Here is a 19,932-nt window from a genome sequence, read left to right as displayed (position 1 = left end):
GCAATTCTGAGCAAAAAGAGTGACGTCAGTGGTATCACAATACCAGACTTCAAATTATACCACAGAGCTATGATAATAAAAATGGCATGTAGGTAATGGGATAAGAATAGATATGTAGAACAATGGACTAGAAGACACAGAGACAAACCCAACAGATACAGACATCTCATTCTTGACACAGGTGCCAAAAACATATGTTGGAGAAAAGACAGACTTTTAACAAATGATGCTGGGATAGCTATGTATACAGTAAGGAAGCTAGATTCTCTCACTCAGCACAAAGTTCAACTCAAATTTGATCAAAAACCTAAAAATTAGATCAAAAATCTTGAAACTGCTGGAAGAAAACATAGGGGAAACTCTCCAACATATAGGCACAAACAATGACTTACTCAAGAAGACCCCTAAAGCTCAGGAAATAATACCAAGAATTAACAGTATGTCACCAAATTGTAAAACTTCTATACAGCAAAGGAAACAAAAAAGGGTACAAAACAAGACTCTAGAATAGAAGGAAATCTTTGCTAGTTACTCTTCCAACAGTGGATTAATAATGAGAATGTAAAAGAACTAAAAGAAAAGAAAACTTAACACCAAAAATGCAAATGATCCAATCAATAAATAGGTAAATGAAATAAAAATACTTTCCAAAAATGTTCAGCATCTTTGGCAATCAGAGAATTATGCATAAAAACTATACTGAGATTTCATCTTACTCCATTTGCAATGCCAATCATCAAGAATAAAACTAACAATAAATGGAGACAAGGATGTGGGGAAAAGGAACTTTTATACACTGTTGGTGGGAATTTAAATTAGTACCACTATGGAAATCAGCATGGAATTTCCTCAAAAGAGTACAAATGGAATGACCCTACAATCCAGCTATACCATTCATTGGTATGTATCCAAAGTCAGCATATTATAGAGATACATGCATACCCATGTTTACAGCAGTATGATTCACAGTACCCAAGTAATGGTATCTAGGTATCTGTGAGCAAATGAATGGGTAAATACCATGTGGTGTATATACACAATGGAGTTTTATTCAGCCATAAATAGGAACAAAATTATGCTATTTGCAGGAAATGGATAGAGTTGGAGAACACATCATGTTAAGCAAAATAAGCCCGTCTCAAAAGGTCAAGGGTCCTATGTTTTCTCTCGTATGTGGAAGGTAAAGAGGAAAAATGAAAGAAAGGGAAAGATGAAAATAGAAGAGACAGAAAAGAAGAGGAAGAGGATCAGGGGGAGGGTAAGAGGAGGTAAGTACTAAGGAATGAAATTGATAGAATGATGTTATGTGTATATATGAATAAACTATAATGAATTCCACTATTTATGCATAACAATTATACACCAATAAAAATTTTAAAAATAAGATTAGTTTGGTAATATACACAAAGTGCTTAGTTTAGTGCCTGGCATACAGTAGAAGAACAAAACATACTAGTGCAACAGAATTTATATCACATATACTTTACATTCTTCCTATGATCACTTAATATCTTGATTGTTACAGCTTACTTAATACAATTCCCACTTTTATTCATTACAAGTAATTGTCACTCTTGCCTGCTGACTTTCAGACTGAAACTTACACCTTTGAATCACTGGGGTCTCCATCTTGCTGATTCCAGATCTTGGAATTTTCAATCTGCCAGTCTTTGTTTTAGTCTGCTTTTTTGCTCCTGTGACTAAAAGACCTAACCAGAACAACTATAGAAGAGAAAATGTTCATTTAAGGTCTCACAGTTTCAGAGGTCCATATACAGCCAGCTCCATTCCCCAGGGGGCTCCAGATAAGGCAGAACATCATGGTAGAAGAGTGTGACAGAGGGAAGTGGCTCACATAATGATCAGAAAGCAGAGAGAGAAAGACTCCACTCTCCAGATACAAAATATATACCCCAATAGCCACGCCCCCAAGGAACCACTTCCTCCAGCCACACCCCACCTGCCTCCAGTTCCCACCCAGTTAATCCCATCAGGGATTAATTAGATGGTTAGGTTAAGACTATGGCCCAATTATTTCTCCTCCAACCCTTTTTGCGTTTTATTAACTACATAATTTCTTATAACAAATCCCTCTTTTTACATGCACACACAGTAGGTATACATGTCTCCAATCGGTTCTGTTTTGATGGAGACCCCTAGATAATAGAGGTAAGGATGTAGGAAAACTTGTGCAGTTCTCATTCCAGCTGATGGCTTCCAGGTGAGACTGGTAAACCAATGTTGCCAAAAATTTGTCAAGAGAAGACAACAATCTGGAGTATTTACTACATCAATTTTTAAAAACTAACAAGAAAGTTAAATTAAAAAAAAATAATAAGCACTGCTGGGCACAGTGGCACACACCCGTAACCAGCAACTCAGTAGGCTGAAGCAGGAACACCACAAGTTTAAGGCCAGCCTCAGTAACTTAGTGAGACCCTGTCTCAAAATAAATAATACAAAGGACTGGGGATGTAGCTCAGTGATAAAGCACTCCTGGGCTCAATCCCCAGTAGAAAGAAAGAAAGGAGCACATCTCATCAGCCTAGCAAAGTATGCTTAGAGGTCATCGGCATCCCAGGATCTTCAAATACTTACTGCATCTTTAGATAGTTGGGAGCCATTAAAGATCTCTGGAGCAAGATTATTCTCTTATAAGGACAAGAACTAGAAGAGAGGCTCTAGGGGCTTGGAAACCAGCCAGGAGGTTCACGCTACAATGGAAGTTCAAATGACAAAAGTTCATAATAAAGTCATAATTGTGAGACTAGAAAAGAAGGAAAGGAACACTGGAGAGGTGGGGTAATAGAGGAGGATGTGAACTGAAACTTACCATCACAACACAAGGTTAACGATCAGGCTATTGGTAGAGTACTACTTCTCCCAACTCTGCAACAGCAACTTGTCTGATTTCATTTCTTTGACAAAACGGAAGAAATCTTGTTCTATGAAATACATGTTCTTATTAATGTACACTACTTAACAAAATAAATGTACTTCAAAACTTCAATGACCTAAGAAACAAAGTTTATTGCTTTGTATATGAAAGCCTACAGGGCTACAGCAAAGATGCCTTCTCCACAGGGATTCAGGTTCTAGGCTTCTCTTGAACATATGCCACTTCATAGGCTTCTGGGTTCCTGCATTCCAAGTCAGCAGACAGGTTGTAGGCTGGCCCTGGAGGATCAGGCAGAAAGGAACCTGTGAAAAGAGAACAGACAGGATACTTGCTTTTTTTTTTCACATTTAACTACAAAGGAGGAAGGAAAAATGAATTATATGAACAGCTAAGCAGTGTGTCACATTATTGTTTTAAGTATTCATTCTACTTCAGCTCATTATCTCACCTATAAAATGAAAGCTTTGGATTTAGTACTTTATAAGATTCCTTCTAATTTATGAAGTTTTTATTTCTTAATAGAGGCATTTCAAGGCAATAAAAAGGCACATTTTCTTTCCTCCATATTAAAAAGCATAGAAAATATTATATATTCAAATTGAGCCTCCATATTTAAGTAAATGACCACAATATTTGATCAAATTTAATTTCTTAGAATTTCGAAGAAGATTGGAAGTATCTGTATAATTGCCACAATTTTTCTTCTATTAGGTATTGGATCAATGGTCTTTTCTTGATTTATTGTTTTTCTGTACTCACTAGAATTGTTTCATTATTATTATCATTATTCTTATTATTGCACAAAGTGTTTTTTGTTGTTGTTCCCTTTTGACTTTTTTCAACTGATTTCATATTATCATAATGCTTTGGTTACTGAAGCAAGTGAGATAATCTTCCAATCATAACTAGAACCAGTTTGACAAACCATGAACCACCACCATAAACACAACAGTGTTAAAGAAATGTTAGAACCTTCTTCCCTAAAAAACACATCCAAAGCCAGGTGCCATATTTAAACCATTGAATCCACCACATGGCAAAGCTGTTATCTTTTAGGGACTTGTATTGAAACAAAGATTCTTTAGATGATGATTTATAGCTGGTTAACAAGGAATAAAACTTTCATTGGTTGCCTTATCAACACCCCCTGGTTAATGCTGGCCAATTAAATATTCAGAACAGATTCCTCAAGATTTTTGACCAGAGTGAAAGTCACCAAAGTACCTATCCTTACTTTAGATTCCCCTAATCACAAGATGCATTACTGGATGTATTACTGTCACAAAATGAAACATGCAACTAGGATAACACTCTCTACAGTCACTGTCCTTAATCTGGCTACAAATAATTTTTGCCCTTAATAAAAACTTCATATTTATTTAATATATTGTGGCTTCTATTGTGCTTTGACTCCTCTGTAAACCACCCATCTCACTATAAGAAAAAATTCTTTTTTTATATATTTATTTTTTAGGTGTAGATGGACACCAAACAATGCCTTTATTTTTATGTGATGCTAAGAATATCCTTGATTTATTATAGGACATACATGGAATGATGCTATATCCTTTTTAAAAATAATACCTTACACATTATTCTAACTAAGGAAAAACAATATTCAAATAATATATTTTGTAAGCAATTATCATAACATGAATCACATGCAATTAATTGACATCACACAAAATCTCCTTTATGCATTTTATACACCAGGATATTCTTACAGTAATGACATGAGTATGTACAAAAGTGTAATGTAATTTTTAAGACTTTAATTAACACTGAATGGAATTATGCTAAGAACAAATAAAAGATGAACAAACGCTTTCTTTTCACCCTCTTGTTCTCTCTTGTTCCTAACAAAAATAATTTATAATTTCATCTCTTCCTGCTGCTTCTCCAAAATTCCAGTTTTAAACCCGATCAAAAGATGCCAACATATTCCAAAGTGAGAGAATGCTTTGGATTCTGTGCTCCTCCTGTCTTCCTTGTCTTTAAGGGATTTTAAGTCTTTTCTTTCCCAAGCTGCCAGTTATGCTGAATTGTTCTGAAATGTGAATGATTTTTTTTTGTGTAAATATGAGCTACCATCAACTAGAGCAACAATAAGAACTTCACACTTGTCATTTACTAAAACCTGCCTTTTGAGCCCTGTCAGTCATGTGCCTCTACATGTGTGTTTCTTGGTTGGAGCAGCGTTGTTTTATGGCAGCTTCTGTTTAGGAATTCATGTCGCTGTTTGGCATTTATGTAGTTCAGCTGTTAGAGAGTCAGGGAAAGAGGAAAGAAAACATGCAGGAGTGAAGGTTTCAGGGGCAAAGAGGGAAATAGGAAAGAACTTTAGGTTGTGAAATAACAATGCCAGCCATGTGGCAGCAATAAACCACAGGCACAACCCCTTCGTTTAGGAAAGACACTGTGACAGCAGAACAGATGTAGCCCACACCCATCCTGATGATCTGGGTGGCCCGAGCACTGGCACAAAGGGCAAGTGTTGCATGAAATATTAGCAGTTACCTTCACATTTCAATATTTGTCATTCTTCAAAACACTGAGCTTGATTACAACGTGTGCCACTGAGCTTAAACATGCTTAAAGCACAGACAAAGAGTCCCTGGAAAGGAGGATTCAGATGAAAAGCTAAATACTTTGGGTTCTCACCTGGTTGACAGAACTGTGCAGGATTCATGTTGGGGTCAAATGTGCTCAGAAGTTCAGCTATTTATCTAACACTTATTGGCATAAAACTGTATTCCTTGTGGCTCTTGCATCTTGATGGAAAAAAATAGAGTAGAATTTCTCTGGAGTCCTCAAAAACTTTGAGGTTCATATTAGTCTCAAGTCTCTAAGAAACTTTGCATTTAGAGATTAAAGTTCAGGAAACAAGCTTTTTTAGAATATGTAAACAGAGTGTAATTGCAATCTTTTCACTCCTTTTCTAAGTAACTTCAGGAAAAGTAACATAGGTTCTTTTCTTATTTAACTGATTTTTTTTTTTTTTTAATGCAGGGCATCCAACCCAGGGCCTCATGCATGCTAGGCAAGCACTCTACCTTTAAGCTATATCTCTATCCTTTTAATTGATATTTTCTATTTGTGCTCACCGAAGAGAAAAATTTGAGTGTCTACAGATTGTTTGGAAGTTTGTGGATTATCAATTAAGACAAAAAGAGTTAAACAAAAGTGTATACAAATTTAAAAATTGTATATTTTTCCAAAAATCATCATTTCCACTCTATAGCTGCTCCCCTTCTTTAACTAAATAACTTGAGCCTTCATGTGAAGCATTTTAGATTTATTGTGAAATCTAGACTAGTAATTGCATCTCCATTTACAGTACTGTAAACTTTAACACATCAGCAAAATTTCTATTCCTTATTAATGTTTTACTATTAATGTATTAATATTTTCATTTCATCTTAGTAGAAAACCTCTTTAAAGTAACAAAGCATAATAACCAGAATTGAAGAAAATTACTATATAATATTTGTAGAAGATTCTCATTCATGTTCAACTTCTTGGGGATACGCAGCTTGATTTATGCTCACCTATTTTAGTTGCAAAAGAAAACAATAACAAGCACAAGACTAGAACAAAGTCTAATAACTAAAGTAGTATATTCATTATGGCTAAAAGTGTCTACTATGTATTGATAATGTCCAACAATAAGAATTCTTTGTATTTGTATCTAAAGAGCAACATTCTTTATTTATTATTATTTTTTTCATACCAGGGATTGAACTCAGGAGCACTCAGCCACTGAGTCAAATCCCCAGCCCTTTTTGCATTTTATTTAGAGACAGGGTCTCAATAAGTTGCTTAGGATCTCACTAAGTTGCTGACGCTGGCTTTGAACTCGCAGTCCTCCTGCCTCAACCTTCCAAGCCACTGGGATTACAGGCGTGCACCACCACACCCAGCCAACATTCTTAAACTTAAAATCTCTTCATAACTAATGAGTAAAATCATCAGTCAATGGTATATACAGTAATTTTCATGCACTTATAGTTTCTTCCTTTGCGATCATTTGCCAAAACAGAAGAGTAAACTAAACTGCCTTGCCTTCCTCTTCCACACTTAGTATTGCAACAATTCTCTGAGGCTTAGAACTTTTTTTTTTTAATATAGCAAAGTAGTTAACTGAGGCATAGTCAAGCACATTTTTGTTTCAATATCTCAGCAACAAAAGTATTCTTTATTTTAATGTTAACAAAAGTATTCTTTTGGTAATAAAATACTAGCAGACTAAAGAAAGTTAGTTGTTAATACCTGATTCAAAAAGAGCTATGCATTGGACATGAAAGTAGGACATTATCTCAAACATCATGCTCTGCTGTACATGGAATAAAACTGGGGTTTGCTGACATTTTTATTCCAGGTGGATTAATAATGGATTTATAATCAACTATTAGAAATAATATCTTGGTATCCAGGAACGGTGCCATATGCCTATAGCCCCAATTGCCAGTGAGGCTAAGGCAGAAGGATTGTTTGAGTCCTGAACAACAAGGTCAACCTAGTCAGCATAGTGATACCCATTTCAAAATAAAGAAAAACAGAAAAAGGGAAAGAAGTGATATATTGGGAAATTTAATAAATAAATGCTGAAGAACTTTATAAATGAATACCTATCCATAGATTTTAAAAATAAGAGTGCTCACTTGGAAAGCACACTTAATACTACAATGGAAACATGTAGTAGAGATTGGTGTGGCTTCTACACAGGAATAAAATACAAATTTGTGATGTTATCTGTGTTTTTTAGGGAAAAACAGTGGTTAGGGGATGTAAGCATGTAAAGATTACAAAGAAGAATTATATTACATTTATCTGAAATCATCAAATTGTGTGCTTAAAGTTGGTGAATTTGACATTATAATACCTTTTTAAAAGCTGACAAAATGTCTTCAAATACTAAAAATAAAATCTTTGTAAAAATTTTCATTCTCTCATCTCATACACTAATTGTGGTGATAAAACTTCATGAAAATCAGAGACTGTCCTCTGTTCTGATCTGGGGGATTTCAGGCATGACAGAAGCAATTTTATATAAATTAATTAGTCACTTGGAACTCAGTAAAAAATTCACTATATTTAAATATAAAATAATAATTTTAATGTAGCATCAAATAAATTAGATATTTAAATGAATGTTGAGGAAACATATCAAATGTTTAATAAGTTGCCTCTCAAGAACCAAAATACTTTTAAGAATCATGGATCTTTTTAAAGATAAACAATATTATTCAACTTTTGACCATAAAATTGTATTTTTTGTTCTCCAACCATTCATTGAATGAAAACATAAAACAAACATGTATATTCATGTTATGCACAGAGAATGGGTATCTGTGTGTCTGTCTTCAGTATATGCAGTCAAAATGACAGAAGTTTGATGAGATGGCTAATGTGGCGTTACTTTCTGTCTTTTCTCCCTCTAGACTTTTTCTGACCTGTCAATCTGATGAGGTGGGGAAAATGTCGCTTAAACAGAAAGCAAACTGAAGCTAAAGACGATAGAGAAGATTGATTAACTCCACGTTATCAAGGAAGTGTCAATAGCAAGGAGCTACTGGGCTCCTGCACTGTTTTCCTCTAAACTTTTAGCCTTACATCCGTCAAACTTCAAGATAACTATCCATCATGGAGTCAAAGTGGCGAACAACTGTGTGGTCCTTTGATAAGGGACAGTGTCACAATTTGTCTCCCTCCCTTCCCACGGATAGCCTCTAATGGTGTAAGGCCAGGCCAGGCCACAACAGCTGCAAATAGCCCAAAGACATTCTTCAGTGTAAAGTAGATTCTCAGCAACTACATAGAACAAAGATCCAAGCAGCCCTCAAAACAGATCTAAACACAGTGATTATTTACTTGAACATTTTATGCCAATTGTATATATTCTTTTCTTTCTAAATATTAGTTTTGATGAACAAACCCAATGTTTACTTATAATTAAATGGCAAGAATGCAATACTTTTTAAAATATGATAATGCTAACATTCCCCTGAGAACTAGAGTGCAGCATCTATATAATAATCTGAGTAATATTTTCAAGTTGTGACCAAATTACATGGTCATTTATGCATTGCCTACAAGGAGGTAATTCACGAGTGTAGATATATTATAGAACATCTATGCAATTAAAAGTGGAGCACTATTCCCATCTTTCCTGCAAAAGACAACCTATCTTATAAAGCTTAGTCACCTAGAAAATGTTTATGTCAAATTTAGGAAAAAGGAAAACTTAAAAATGTGAGTTGTGAATAAGATCCTATTTAATAAACATTCACAAAAAAATGAATTTTTACAAAGTGTACCATTGATGAGTCAGAGTAGTTAGATAATATATTTTCAGCCCAATTTTATTAATTTTTCCAGAGATTTTTCTAATTTCTTGATATATATTTTTCTCTACACATTTGTAAACTTAGCAAGTTTATTTTAAGATTCCTTAACATTTTGTGTCAGTAATTATTAGCCTTGAAAGGAAGAACTCTGTATCATAACCAGTAGGGGAAAAGTCAACTCAAGCAGACTTGTGACTATCTTATTGTGAGTCAGTAGACCTCAGGTTTCTGAGCAGGAAGCAGATCTACTTAAGGTTAGTGAAAAGAAATGTATCCTAAGCAAGCATCTTGAGGCCTTGTCATGGTATTCTGAGTCTTTCTAAGAGGAGGGAATAAAATATAAATTAATAAAGAGAACCTAGGATTTTATGTAATTAGTTCAGAACCTCAAAGAACACCTAGTGTGTTGATTTTAGTTTTGGGGGATAAATAGCTGAGGAATGACTCTAAAAAATTTAAAAATAAATCTATTTAAGGGGGAAACACTGAGTTTCCCCAACCCCAATTCTTTCTTGGAGAAGACACAGCTTCTTAGCTCATATTTGTCTATCAACATTCTCCAACTGTCATGTTGTCTAAAGTACATTATTTTATCTTGAAGGCATTTTAGTATATTGGGTTTTACCAAAATACAAAGAACTATCAGAGAAGTATAATCATCTAGGAACATTTTTAGTTAACATATTTACATTGGAATTGGACAAGGATGGGGCAAAACAAGATCTATGGAAAACAGGACAGTAAATAGGATAGAGACCACCAAAAGTGAGGTGGTTACTGAAGGGGAAGGGAAGGACCATGTAAATGAAATTTTGTTCAACCACATTTGATCCTGAGTCAATCCTGTTGCTCCTGGTTGAGTAAAGGACATGAACTTCAGAATCTGACCAACTTAGGTTCGAATTATCTCTATGCCATTTGGTAATTGTGAGGTCATTACCAAGTTTCCTAATCTGTCTCCACAGAGTATTTTCTTCATTGTTCAGTAAGTAGGGAAGGTAATATATACTTCATGAAAATATTTAAGTAATTAAGGAGGCAACTGTGTATTAAACTAGACATAACAAAAACCTCATAAATGTGAATTACTATTTTATTTTATTTTCCTTTGCTTTTTTTCTTCTGTAAACTAACATTACATTGTGCTCCCTAAACTCATATTTGTAACAACTTAGAACTCTATTTAAAAAAAAAATAATAATTACCAGCACTGCCCCTCACAACAGTCAAGATTCAGTCCCCAAAGGCCATAATGGCTCCTGAGGATCCAACTTTCCATTTGAAGAGAAGAGTTAGGTCATTTTGGTGGTTTTTTTTTTTTTGTTGTTGTTGTTGTTGTTGTTGTTTTTAGCTTCCTGAGCAAATGGCATGGAAACTCCACTTGCATGCTTCTTGAATAAGGAATTCAAACTGTTCCTCCTAATCTGTTACAGAATATAATGAGCAACCCAGATGTGGATTTCATGAGACTGGAGCCACATGTGAATTGAAGACCAGTAGAGAAATGATAATCTCATCACAAACCCCCAGATGAGGCCTCTAAAGTTCAGTGGGCAAGACAAGGAGCCACAATGGGCAGAGCTCTCTAGAAGTCCAGGTAAGAAGGATCAGGAGTGCTATATGAGCACATTCAAGGTTTGCCCAACCTGAAAAAGTGCCAGAAATGTCAACTCTCTCTTAGCAACAAACTTCCTAAAAACTGAATAGAACAGAGTTCAAATAGCAGTGTCTTTTGCTTGTTACATAAAAGCTGTTTGGAATTTGCAAATTCCAAAACATTATGGGGAAAAAAATCTTCCAAAGGTGTATAGCAGATAAAATTAGAATGATGTTGGCCAAGGGTTTAACATATAGCTTTTACAATGTTGATATGTTCCTACTATCCCTAGTTTTAGAACAAGCAAATTGGGTTTTTAAAAAAATACATTTTTATTTTAAGCTCTATAAGTTTAAATAAAAACAAGTCTAAACAACAGTCATGTTAATTGTTTTGTACCTGATATTTTCATAAAGTCTGTAAGAGTGTCACTCACTGAAAAAGCATCAGGGGGAGGACTTTGCTAGATTCTCATCTGACCTCCCAAAAGCTATCAGCTCTTCCAATATGATGAGAAAACCAAGCCCATATAATATAATAGTATTATAACAATAGTAACAATAATCCATAAGCTTGCTGTGACAGCAATTAGTATATAAGCATTATTTCTGAGAATATATTCAAACATGAATAATTATGCAAGGTAGGTCTATTATACTATCAAATAGAAAGAAATTTCTAATGTAAAAAAATGATATAAACTTTGTGTTTTACATTTCAGAAGCCAAAGAGCAAAGGTTATTTTCAATGAGGCTTTTCCATCCACAAGGAATTACTTACCCTACATACATACACACACCCATGCACACATACACACATATCCTAATGCATAGATGTGTACAACAGTATCTTACAGAATGCTAAGCATATGATATACATGACAAAGCATTGCTATACCAGAAATAAGCTCTTAATAGTCATATGTGATCATTCAGTGAAGAGAATGTTTAGGATAACCCAATTTGAGCAAGCTGCATTACAAGATCAGATTCTATTTTTAGGCTGGGTTTTTCTAGACAGATGTTGAAAACCCATAAAGAGGATTTTAAAAGTGTTATTACTGGTAAATTATTGCGCCCTTAATGTGGTCTGTACTGTGGCAATAGAAGCTTCAGGAAAACATCTTTTCTTTCTGTCTCTTTTTCTCTTTAAACTTTATTTATAGCCTTGCAAAAGACTAGCATTCACATAACCCGCCTTTGCAGGCGTGCCAGAAGATTAATGATATCGCAGTGTTCTTGAGAACAAAAATGTGTCTACCACTGTGTTGAATAATCTCTCCTTTCACACATTAAAAGTGAGATGAGGCCTACTTTAGAAAGCAAGGACAATGTGTCACAAAGAGTTACTTGGCTTAAAGACATACCCGTATTGCTATCCTGAATCACAAATTGTTTTCATGCATGTTATCTCAAGAATAAGAAAGCTTTTATCACCACCACTTTTTGAAAAATTTACATAGAGTCTCAAATTTTGACTTATTCCAGCATTTTTTTTCGTGTGTATGCAATCTGTTGCTGGTTAAGAATTGAGAATTAAGAGAAGGTTGTACATTTTGACCTCTGTCTCTCTTCTCAAATTGGGCTAACAAGACTAAAATCTATTTAAAGACTTAAATGCTATGGATGTGATCATTTTTGTTAGAGCCATCTTTTGCCTAGGGTAGAAGAAGGATAATAACAATAACCCAACTTTTATTGGAAACTCACCACATGTCATTCAACAGGCTAGGGGTTCAACATACATTGTCTTATTTAATCCAACTAAAAGGCAATCACTACAATTATCCCCTTTGAAGAAGAGGAGAATTTATGCTTAGAGATATACATGACTCACTCTAAATTGCCCCTGTGATAAGTAACAAAACCACACTCAAAATCCAGGCTTTGGATTTCAATGCCATTTTCTTAACCACTAGGCAACACTGCCTCTCAGGCTACATGTATTGATATAAACATTTACTCAGCCATGTAATACTTTCAGGTTGTTTATAATTTCCAGGCATCTTATTACCAACATTTAAGTACTTACCATATGCCAGTGACTGTCTTTGACCTTTGGGATTATAAAAATAAGTAAAACACACTTCTTGTTCTCAAAGTGTAGTGAGACCATAGAGCCAATTTAAGACTTCTCACGCCCTAGCCATTCAGAGTTTTACAGATCGGCCTGACATCATATAAAACATTAAAATGCACTCACATTCTCACACTAAATATAACTTGCATATCTACATATGAGTTGAGTTGCATTTGCTTGAGATTATTTTATAGGCATTTCAAGATTCATTAGTTTAGATGCAGATTTTTCAGGATTTATAGCCAATATATGTATTTTTCAGAATTTCAAACATTTTTGCCCAGGCTCCCCACCTAACAGTACCAAGGCCCTGTGAGAAAGATTTAAAAATTAGGAAAGTGACATAATATAGTAATAATAGAGATGTCTACAAAGTATCATGGAAGGCTAAGGATATAACTTCACAGCACACAGGAAATTTGAAGAAAATCTTGGAATAAGAATGGAAGCTTACTAGGTAGCATAACTCACATTTGCAAAGCTCTCAAACTATAAAAATGTGTGCTATGTCCAAGAAATGTCAAGGAATATTATGTGATTTAAGACGCATATCTGAGCAGCCTGACAGTGGTTAGAGCTGAAGACCTACAATTCAATGTCTTTTTACTGTATTTTCTCTTATCTGAAGGAAATCCTAATATATTATGCCAAAAATTTTGTTTCCTTACTAAACAGCCTGGTTTTCTTTAAAACATAATGTAAATTATAATTGAAATTATTTTTAGACATCCTTTGTATTGCCAATTTTCCCAAGGGTATTAACTACATTTTTTTAAATTTAAAAGATAGATTAGTTAAAAAATTAGTTATAAATTATTTGGGATAATACAATATATGTATATGTATCAAAATTAGAATTTATAGTATGTGTGATTATATATATTCACACATCCTGTATTCATTATATATATAAATCATACATGCCATAAATATATACAAATTCAGTAAATGGAGATTACTTTTCTGCATATATGTATTCACATATATACATATGTCCATGTATATATATCAAGCAACAGGGATTATATATTGTTTTATGCCCATGACCTAACATTTCTTTTTAAGTTATGGAATATGTCAAATGAAAATGACCAAGTCCTATATTTGTCATTAAATTTTCTGAACAAAAATTGACAAAAGTTATTCTTAAAACTTCTACCGGGGATTGAATTGGAGTAAATAAAATTCTATGCTTGTGTAATTATGTCAAAATGAACCCCAATAATATGTATAATGTACTAATAAAAATAATTTTAAAACTTCTGAGAGCAAATAGAAAACCTGAGGGTGAAACCACTTAAAGAAGTGAGATATTTTTACCTTGTACTGTTTTTAAGCATTTCTCCTCAAAACATTTAATGTTTTTAAAATCTGTCTCCTTTAGTAACTTGGTTTGATGGGAGGAGATAAAACAAGCAAAAAGGTAGAGGCATCTACCTCAGAGGGAATTGTGAGAGTAAAATCACTTGAAATGGTAAGCCAATTAAGTAAAATAATACTAGTAGTTTAAAGTTATACGATTTAAGAGCCTTTGTCCAAACAAACATGAAAGATTGTAAAATTGACAGTTAATGTATAAATGAGTTTCCCCCTTGTGGAGCAGTAGGGGGGAAAAGGGGTAAATGATTCATTATTTTAAAATATATTCTGAAAAAAATAGTCTATACAATGCAAAAATGTATTATGTAAAAGTCACACAGAACATAAAAATTCTCTTATTTAAATATAAAGATCTTTGATTACTAAAGTAAACTGACTGAATAAAATGCAATGTGCCTGGCTATGGTCAGTAGAGAGTGGAGTTGCTTCCCAATGTCTAGATATTTGAACTAGGTCTAGCACCAGGATTAGGTTATTAGATGTCATTACAAAGGGAATCATTCTGGTCACATCATTCTGTGCTTTAACAACTCTACTTCTCCTATTGAATTCTCAGTTCCTCTGTAATGATTGTTTAATGACATTCCAAAATTCTCTTTAAGAAAAGCAAATTATGAGCTTTTATCCATTTCTTAGTTATTCTTGCTAGAAAAGTTTGATGGTCTAATCTCCACATATTTATATACTTTTATTCTATACGTTCTAAATTACTGACATTAAGATAGATGCTATGGATTTAACCTTAAAAAATATAAACATAATACATGTCCTATTAGAATTTCGAGTACTATCAAGAAAGAAAGGTAAAGGGACTGAGGCAAGGCAACATAATTCCATGAGGTTGACAAAAGTAAACATGGCCAGGCACAGCTCAGGAGGCTGAGGCAAGAGGATTGTAAGTTCAAAGCCAGCCTCAGCAACAGCAAGCACTAAGCAACTCTAAATAAAATACAAAAAAGGACTGGAAATATAGCCTATTGATTGAGTGCTCCTGAGTTCAATCCCTAGTAATATATATATATATATATTATATATATAAATAACGTATTATATGTATGTGTGTGTGTAGGCTGGAGATGTGGCTCAGTGATAAAGCATCACATACTTTTTAGCTGAGCCAGAGAAAGGTAAGGAAATTAGGAAAGTGTTTCAATAAGAGGAGTTGGTGTGTGCAAGATGCCAGAGGTAGAAAAACATGAATTCCGTGGAGGTGGGTGAGTTGGAGACATAGAGGCTAGACTATACATACGTTAAGGAAACTGAATAATCTGAAGTAAAGGAAGAACATGATTAGATTTACTTCATAGAAGTATCTTCTTTGTAGAAAAATGAAGGCAGGGCTTGAGGTAGAGAAATCAATTATTAAGTTACCATAGTACCTTAGGTCACAGACAAATTAGCATAAAAATAGCTAAAATATGATAAAGAAAATACTTAAGACAAAGAATTTATATCACTTGGTATTGCACATCAGTAAGTGGCAGGGATGAAGGAAACAAATATATATAACCCTCACATGTGATGGCAACTGGGTAAATGGTAGTCCGTTCAACTGGGTGGAGAAATGGGACAGGAAAGTTGACAAGTCCAATTTCAAACATGTTGAATATGAGTTAGAAAGTGCCAAATAGGCAGATAGATATAGAGGTCTGATGTCATTAGTGAGGTCTAGGTAGGAGACATAAAATTAGAGGTCATGATTTTGCAGGTTTATGATCATTTAAATTCTAAAACCAAATGGCATTGGTGGAGGAGAATTAGTAGAGCAATAAGAGCAGGGTGCCAAGTGCTGAGCCATGAAAGAGCATAACATTTACAGAATGAGAGAGAACAAAAGCACTCAAAAAGAACCTAGGGAGAATGGCAGAAAAAGCTTGACAGAAATAGGATTAGTGAATTTCAGAAAAAGGAATTGTTCTACAGTGTCCCAGATGGCTAAGAAGTCAAGCGATAGAAGCACCAAGAGGAGTCCATTCTAAGATCATTTGGTGACATGGAAGATCAAGACCTTAAAGGAATATAGGACAGAAGTCAAAATGCTATCAACAATACCAATAACTCATACTGAGAAGTTAAGATAGCTTATATAAAAACACATGCACATATATACACATACTCATGTCGGTTTGTGTCTTACCAAAATATATGCACACACACACACAATCATAACAGCAACATTAAAAAGTAGGTGCTATACTTTTATTTTCCACTTTCCAGGAGAGAAAGTGGCAACACAGAGGCCTGACAACTTAATAAAAGCCACAGGCTAGTAAGAGGTAAAGCCAAAAACTGATGAACAAGGCCAAAGACCTGCACAGTAGGTGAAGGAGTACAGGCTGGGGATGTAAATAATTTATTCCAGAAGAATAGCTGTGATTTTTTCAGAAAGCCTCACCTGGGAAGACTGTCTGCTTATCAGGTACAAGCAATCTGGTGAATACTAGTCTGACTGAATATAAAGAGATATGAATGACTTATGGAAGAATCTTTTTAAATATAAGTGTTGATTTCAAGTGGCAATGGTAGCAACATGGAGAACTTTTTTTTCAATATACTGTTATCTTAAGTTTTATCAACAATACACTATTCATTGTTGTTCATTAAACCTAATATTCATGTATAACACTAATTGGAACTACTTCAAGAATCATTCCAACAATCATTTCCAAAACGGAGTTTTCCCAGCAAATCCACTGAAATAATGGTTGTCATACATTTCATTTTAAATTCCTAGTTTCTTTACAAAGTATCCACTATATGCATGCACTGTGGATCGAGAGCATTTTCCTTACAGACATATCTTAAAGCAGAATTGTTAAAACAGGTCAAACTGCTCCACTATGAGAGGTTAGTTAAATGTAAATTGTCAAAAAAAGTTTAGTTTTCAGAATATCAGTGAGATACTAATGATGGTATGAAGTAAAAGAAGAATTTCTTCATAATTTTATTTTCATTTTCAAATATTTTAGGAGTATTGTGTGGCCACATTCATTATCTGTTAGTGCTTATATCACAAGCCACTGTGTTGGATGAGAAAACACATCAAGTATTTCTTATTTACATGCCTTATTCTTCCAGGATCTATAGCACAAGTAGGAGGATATTAATAATTAGAAAATCTATTTTAAAATCAGATTTAGAAACACAGAATGATCTCTGGAGTTTTAAAAAAGGAAAAAATATATATTTAAATAAAATCACTAAAATTATGATAGATTAGCAATTTGGGGAAACTTAGGAGACCATTTTTTCAATTACCATTATCATTCCAGTTTTCAATTTGGTGGTCTGCTTTCTGTCTCTTCACTTAAAAAAAAAAAAAGTTTCATTTCCAAAAAAGAAAACCAATAATGTTTGCAATTGTCTCAAGATTTTTCTTTGGCCACAATTGCCCATTTTCCATAATTTAATTTCCCAATGACAGTCCCATGAACTTTATTGTCTTGTTGACTGGCCAAAGACACACTATTTTGTCTCTAGATAAAGAATTATTTAAGGGATGCTGGACACAACTAACATGAAATTGGGAAAGACAGTGACTTGTTTTTAACCACAAAAGGCATAATAATACTCAGTTGAGCCAAACTTTTGGAAGAAAATAAGTTTGTTTCCAATATTCTGATATGTTATATTGGCCGTGTCAAAATGAGGTTACATTGTCCCTAGGACAACCCTGAGATTCCTAAGTGGCACTGTTCCAAACCTCACTGCTTTCCTAACTATGAAGTCTCACATGTCACCTCAGAGAGAGGTTACAGTGCTGTCTTCCACTGACAAAAGACACATTAAGGGCTGTAGCCCTGTGCTTGGCTGCAGACCTTATTTTAGCATCCAACACCCGATTTTCAAAGGTTACCTTTCCCAAATTAAAGGAAGAGTGAGACAGATAATATGAGGGCTCCCCTGTGCTGACTCCAGTTTGCTTACATAAGCAATAAGAACTATCCCTCCAGGTGATAAATGGGTCAAACTCACAGAATATTGAAAATGTGGAAAGGAGGCTGGGAGAGGTTTTTCCTTATTTCTATTTTCAGAATGTGTTATAACTGGGATATCCACAAGACATTAGAGAAAGAAATAAAGCCAAGAAGTATTGTAAAAAAAATGCTAATATAATAAACTGAGGAACACCTCCATGATTCATTTTTCCACTACTAATACTAAGTTGTTATGGTCTTCTTTTCTTTTTGTACTTTTTCTATTGTTTTTAACCACTTCTCTCCCCCTATTTGTCTTAACCTATCTCCTCTTAAATATCAAATTCTCATTATTGTTACTGTGGTTATGTAATCAAATGTTATCTGAACCTAAATCCTCTGATTAAGGTAATGAATGTTAGATTCAAGGACAATGACCCAGTGGACATCTGTCTTACATGGGCTTTCACTACTTGCCCAGGATGCATGGAGAATTTACTAGTATTTACCAGGCCTTTATGTTATCAGGGACCATATAAAATCATCCCCTATACTATTATCATTCCAGAGTCAGGAATCCTCACTAAATGCATATTTTCACTCTATTTCCTATCCTTTTCTTTTTTGGCTGATAAAGACTAAAGTCCTGGGTATCAAGCCAAGGTGACCACAGAGGAGTGTAAAAGAATACAATGAACATGAGAATGTGGGAAAAGAGGAGAAGTGTCTTTGTATGCTAGCTTTAGATAAATGAGAGATTCATATTTAAACTTCTTGCCTCTTAAGTTTTCATCTGCCTTGGCTTTTCAGTAATAGCCATCAATATCATCTATTAGAATCCTTCTTCAGAATCCTAAATTGTTATTAGTTCTCATAATAAAAGTCTGACATAAGACTTTGTTTTTCTAAAAACAATACATGCAACCAGAAAACAGGTACCCCAAAGTCTACATTCTTCACTCTTTAGAGACGATTAATAATCCATCATTATGATGTTCCATCATCAATCTCACCTTTCATTTTCTAAACAGAGACTCTTAAAGATTCTGGATGAGCACGCTGACCGAGACTCCAGAACCAGCTAGTGCTGACTCCATCATAATGGCTATTCTTGGCAGGTTATCTATTTTTCTTTTTTCTCCCTTGGTTGCTTTGTTGATATATATATATATATATATATATATATATATATATATATATATATATATAAAACAACTTGTACTGTTAACTTCAGTAGCAAGATCAGTGTCAGAGACTGAAGCAGATTTTGGTGGCTTGGCCTATATGCTAACACGGATGTGTTTTTTTGTCATTTTTTCAGCAGCATATTAAAACATGGAAGGAATCCATTGAGGCCAACTGATCCATCCCTCTTCCCTTGCTGTTAAAGAACTATGTTTTACATTTAAGGCAACTGAGACCCAAAGAGGGTTAAAAAAACTTGAACATCCTTTAGTTAATCTTAAAAGGCAACAGGTAATCTATACCTCCATGCACACAGTAATATATGGTGGTCTTTGTGCCCATGATGGTAAAATAAAAAAGGCCTATTTTATGCTTTCTATAGTCTGAAATATTGAAAAACATCTTTGATCTGCATAGACAATACAAAATATTATATTACAATGAGCAAGTCTGCCAGCCATTGTGACCAGGAATAAATTGTACTAACTTCTCTAAATCTCAAACTTCTTTTTTCATAAATTGAAAAAA

General features: G+C 34.2%; 1 long non-coding RNA gene across 2 annotated transcripts in view; it reads right to left on the bottom strand.

The window, feature by feature from the left end:
* Positions 1–2,938: 2,938 nt before the first annotated feature.
* Positions 2,939–19,932, bottom strand: part of LOC113196719 (uncharacterized) — a 161,407-nt gene continuing 144,413 nt past the window's right edge. For both annotated transcript variants that reach the window (XR_003302588.2, XR_003302591.2), the window contains one exon: positions 2,939–3,201. This is a non-coding gene — a long non-coding RNA (uncharacterized LOC113196719). The remainder of the gene's footprint in view (positions 3,202–19,932) is intronic.

This window comes from Urocitellus parryii, chromosome 1, assembly GCF_045843805.1.
Source record: "Urocitellus parryii isolate mUroPar1 chromosome 1, mUroPar1.hap1, whole genome shotgun sequence".
Classification (NCBI taxonomy): Eukaryota; Metazoa; Chordata; class Mammalia; order Rodentia; family Sciuridae; genus Urocitellus; species Urocitellus parryii.
Note: the sequence above shows the minus strand (reverse complement) of the source record. Positions and strands in the feature narration are given on the sequence as shown.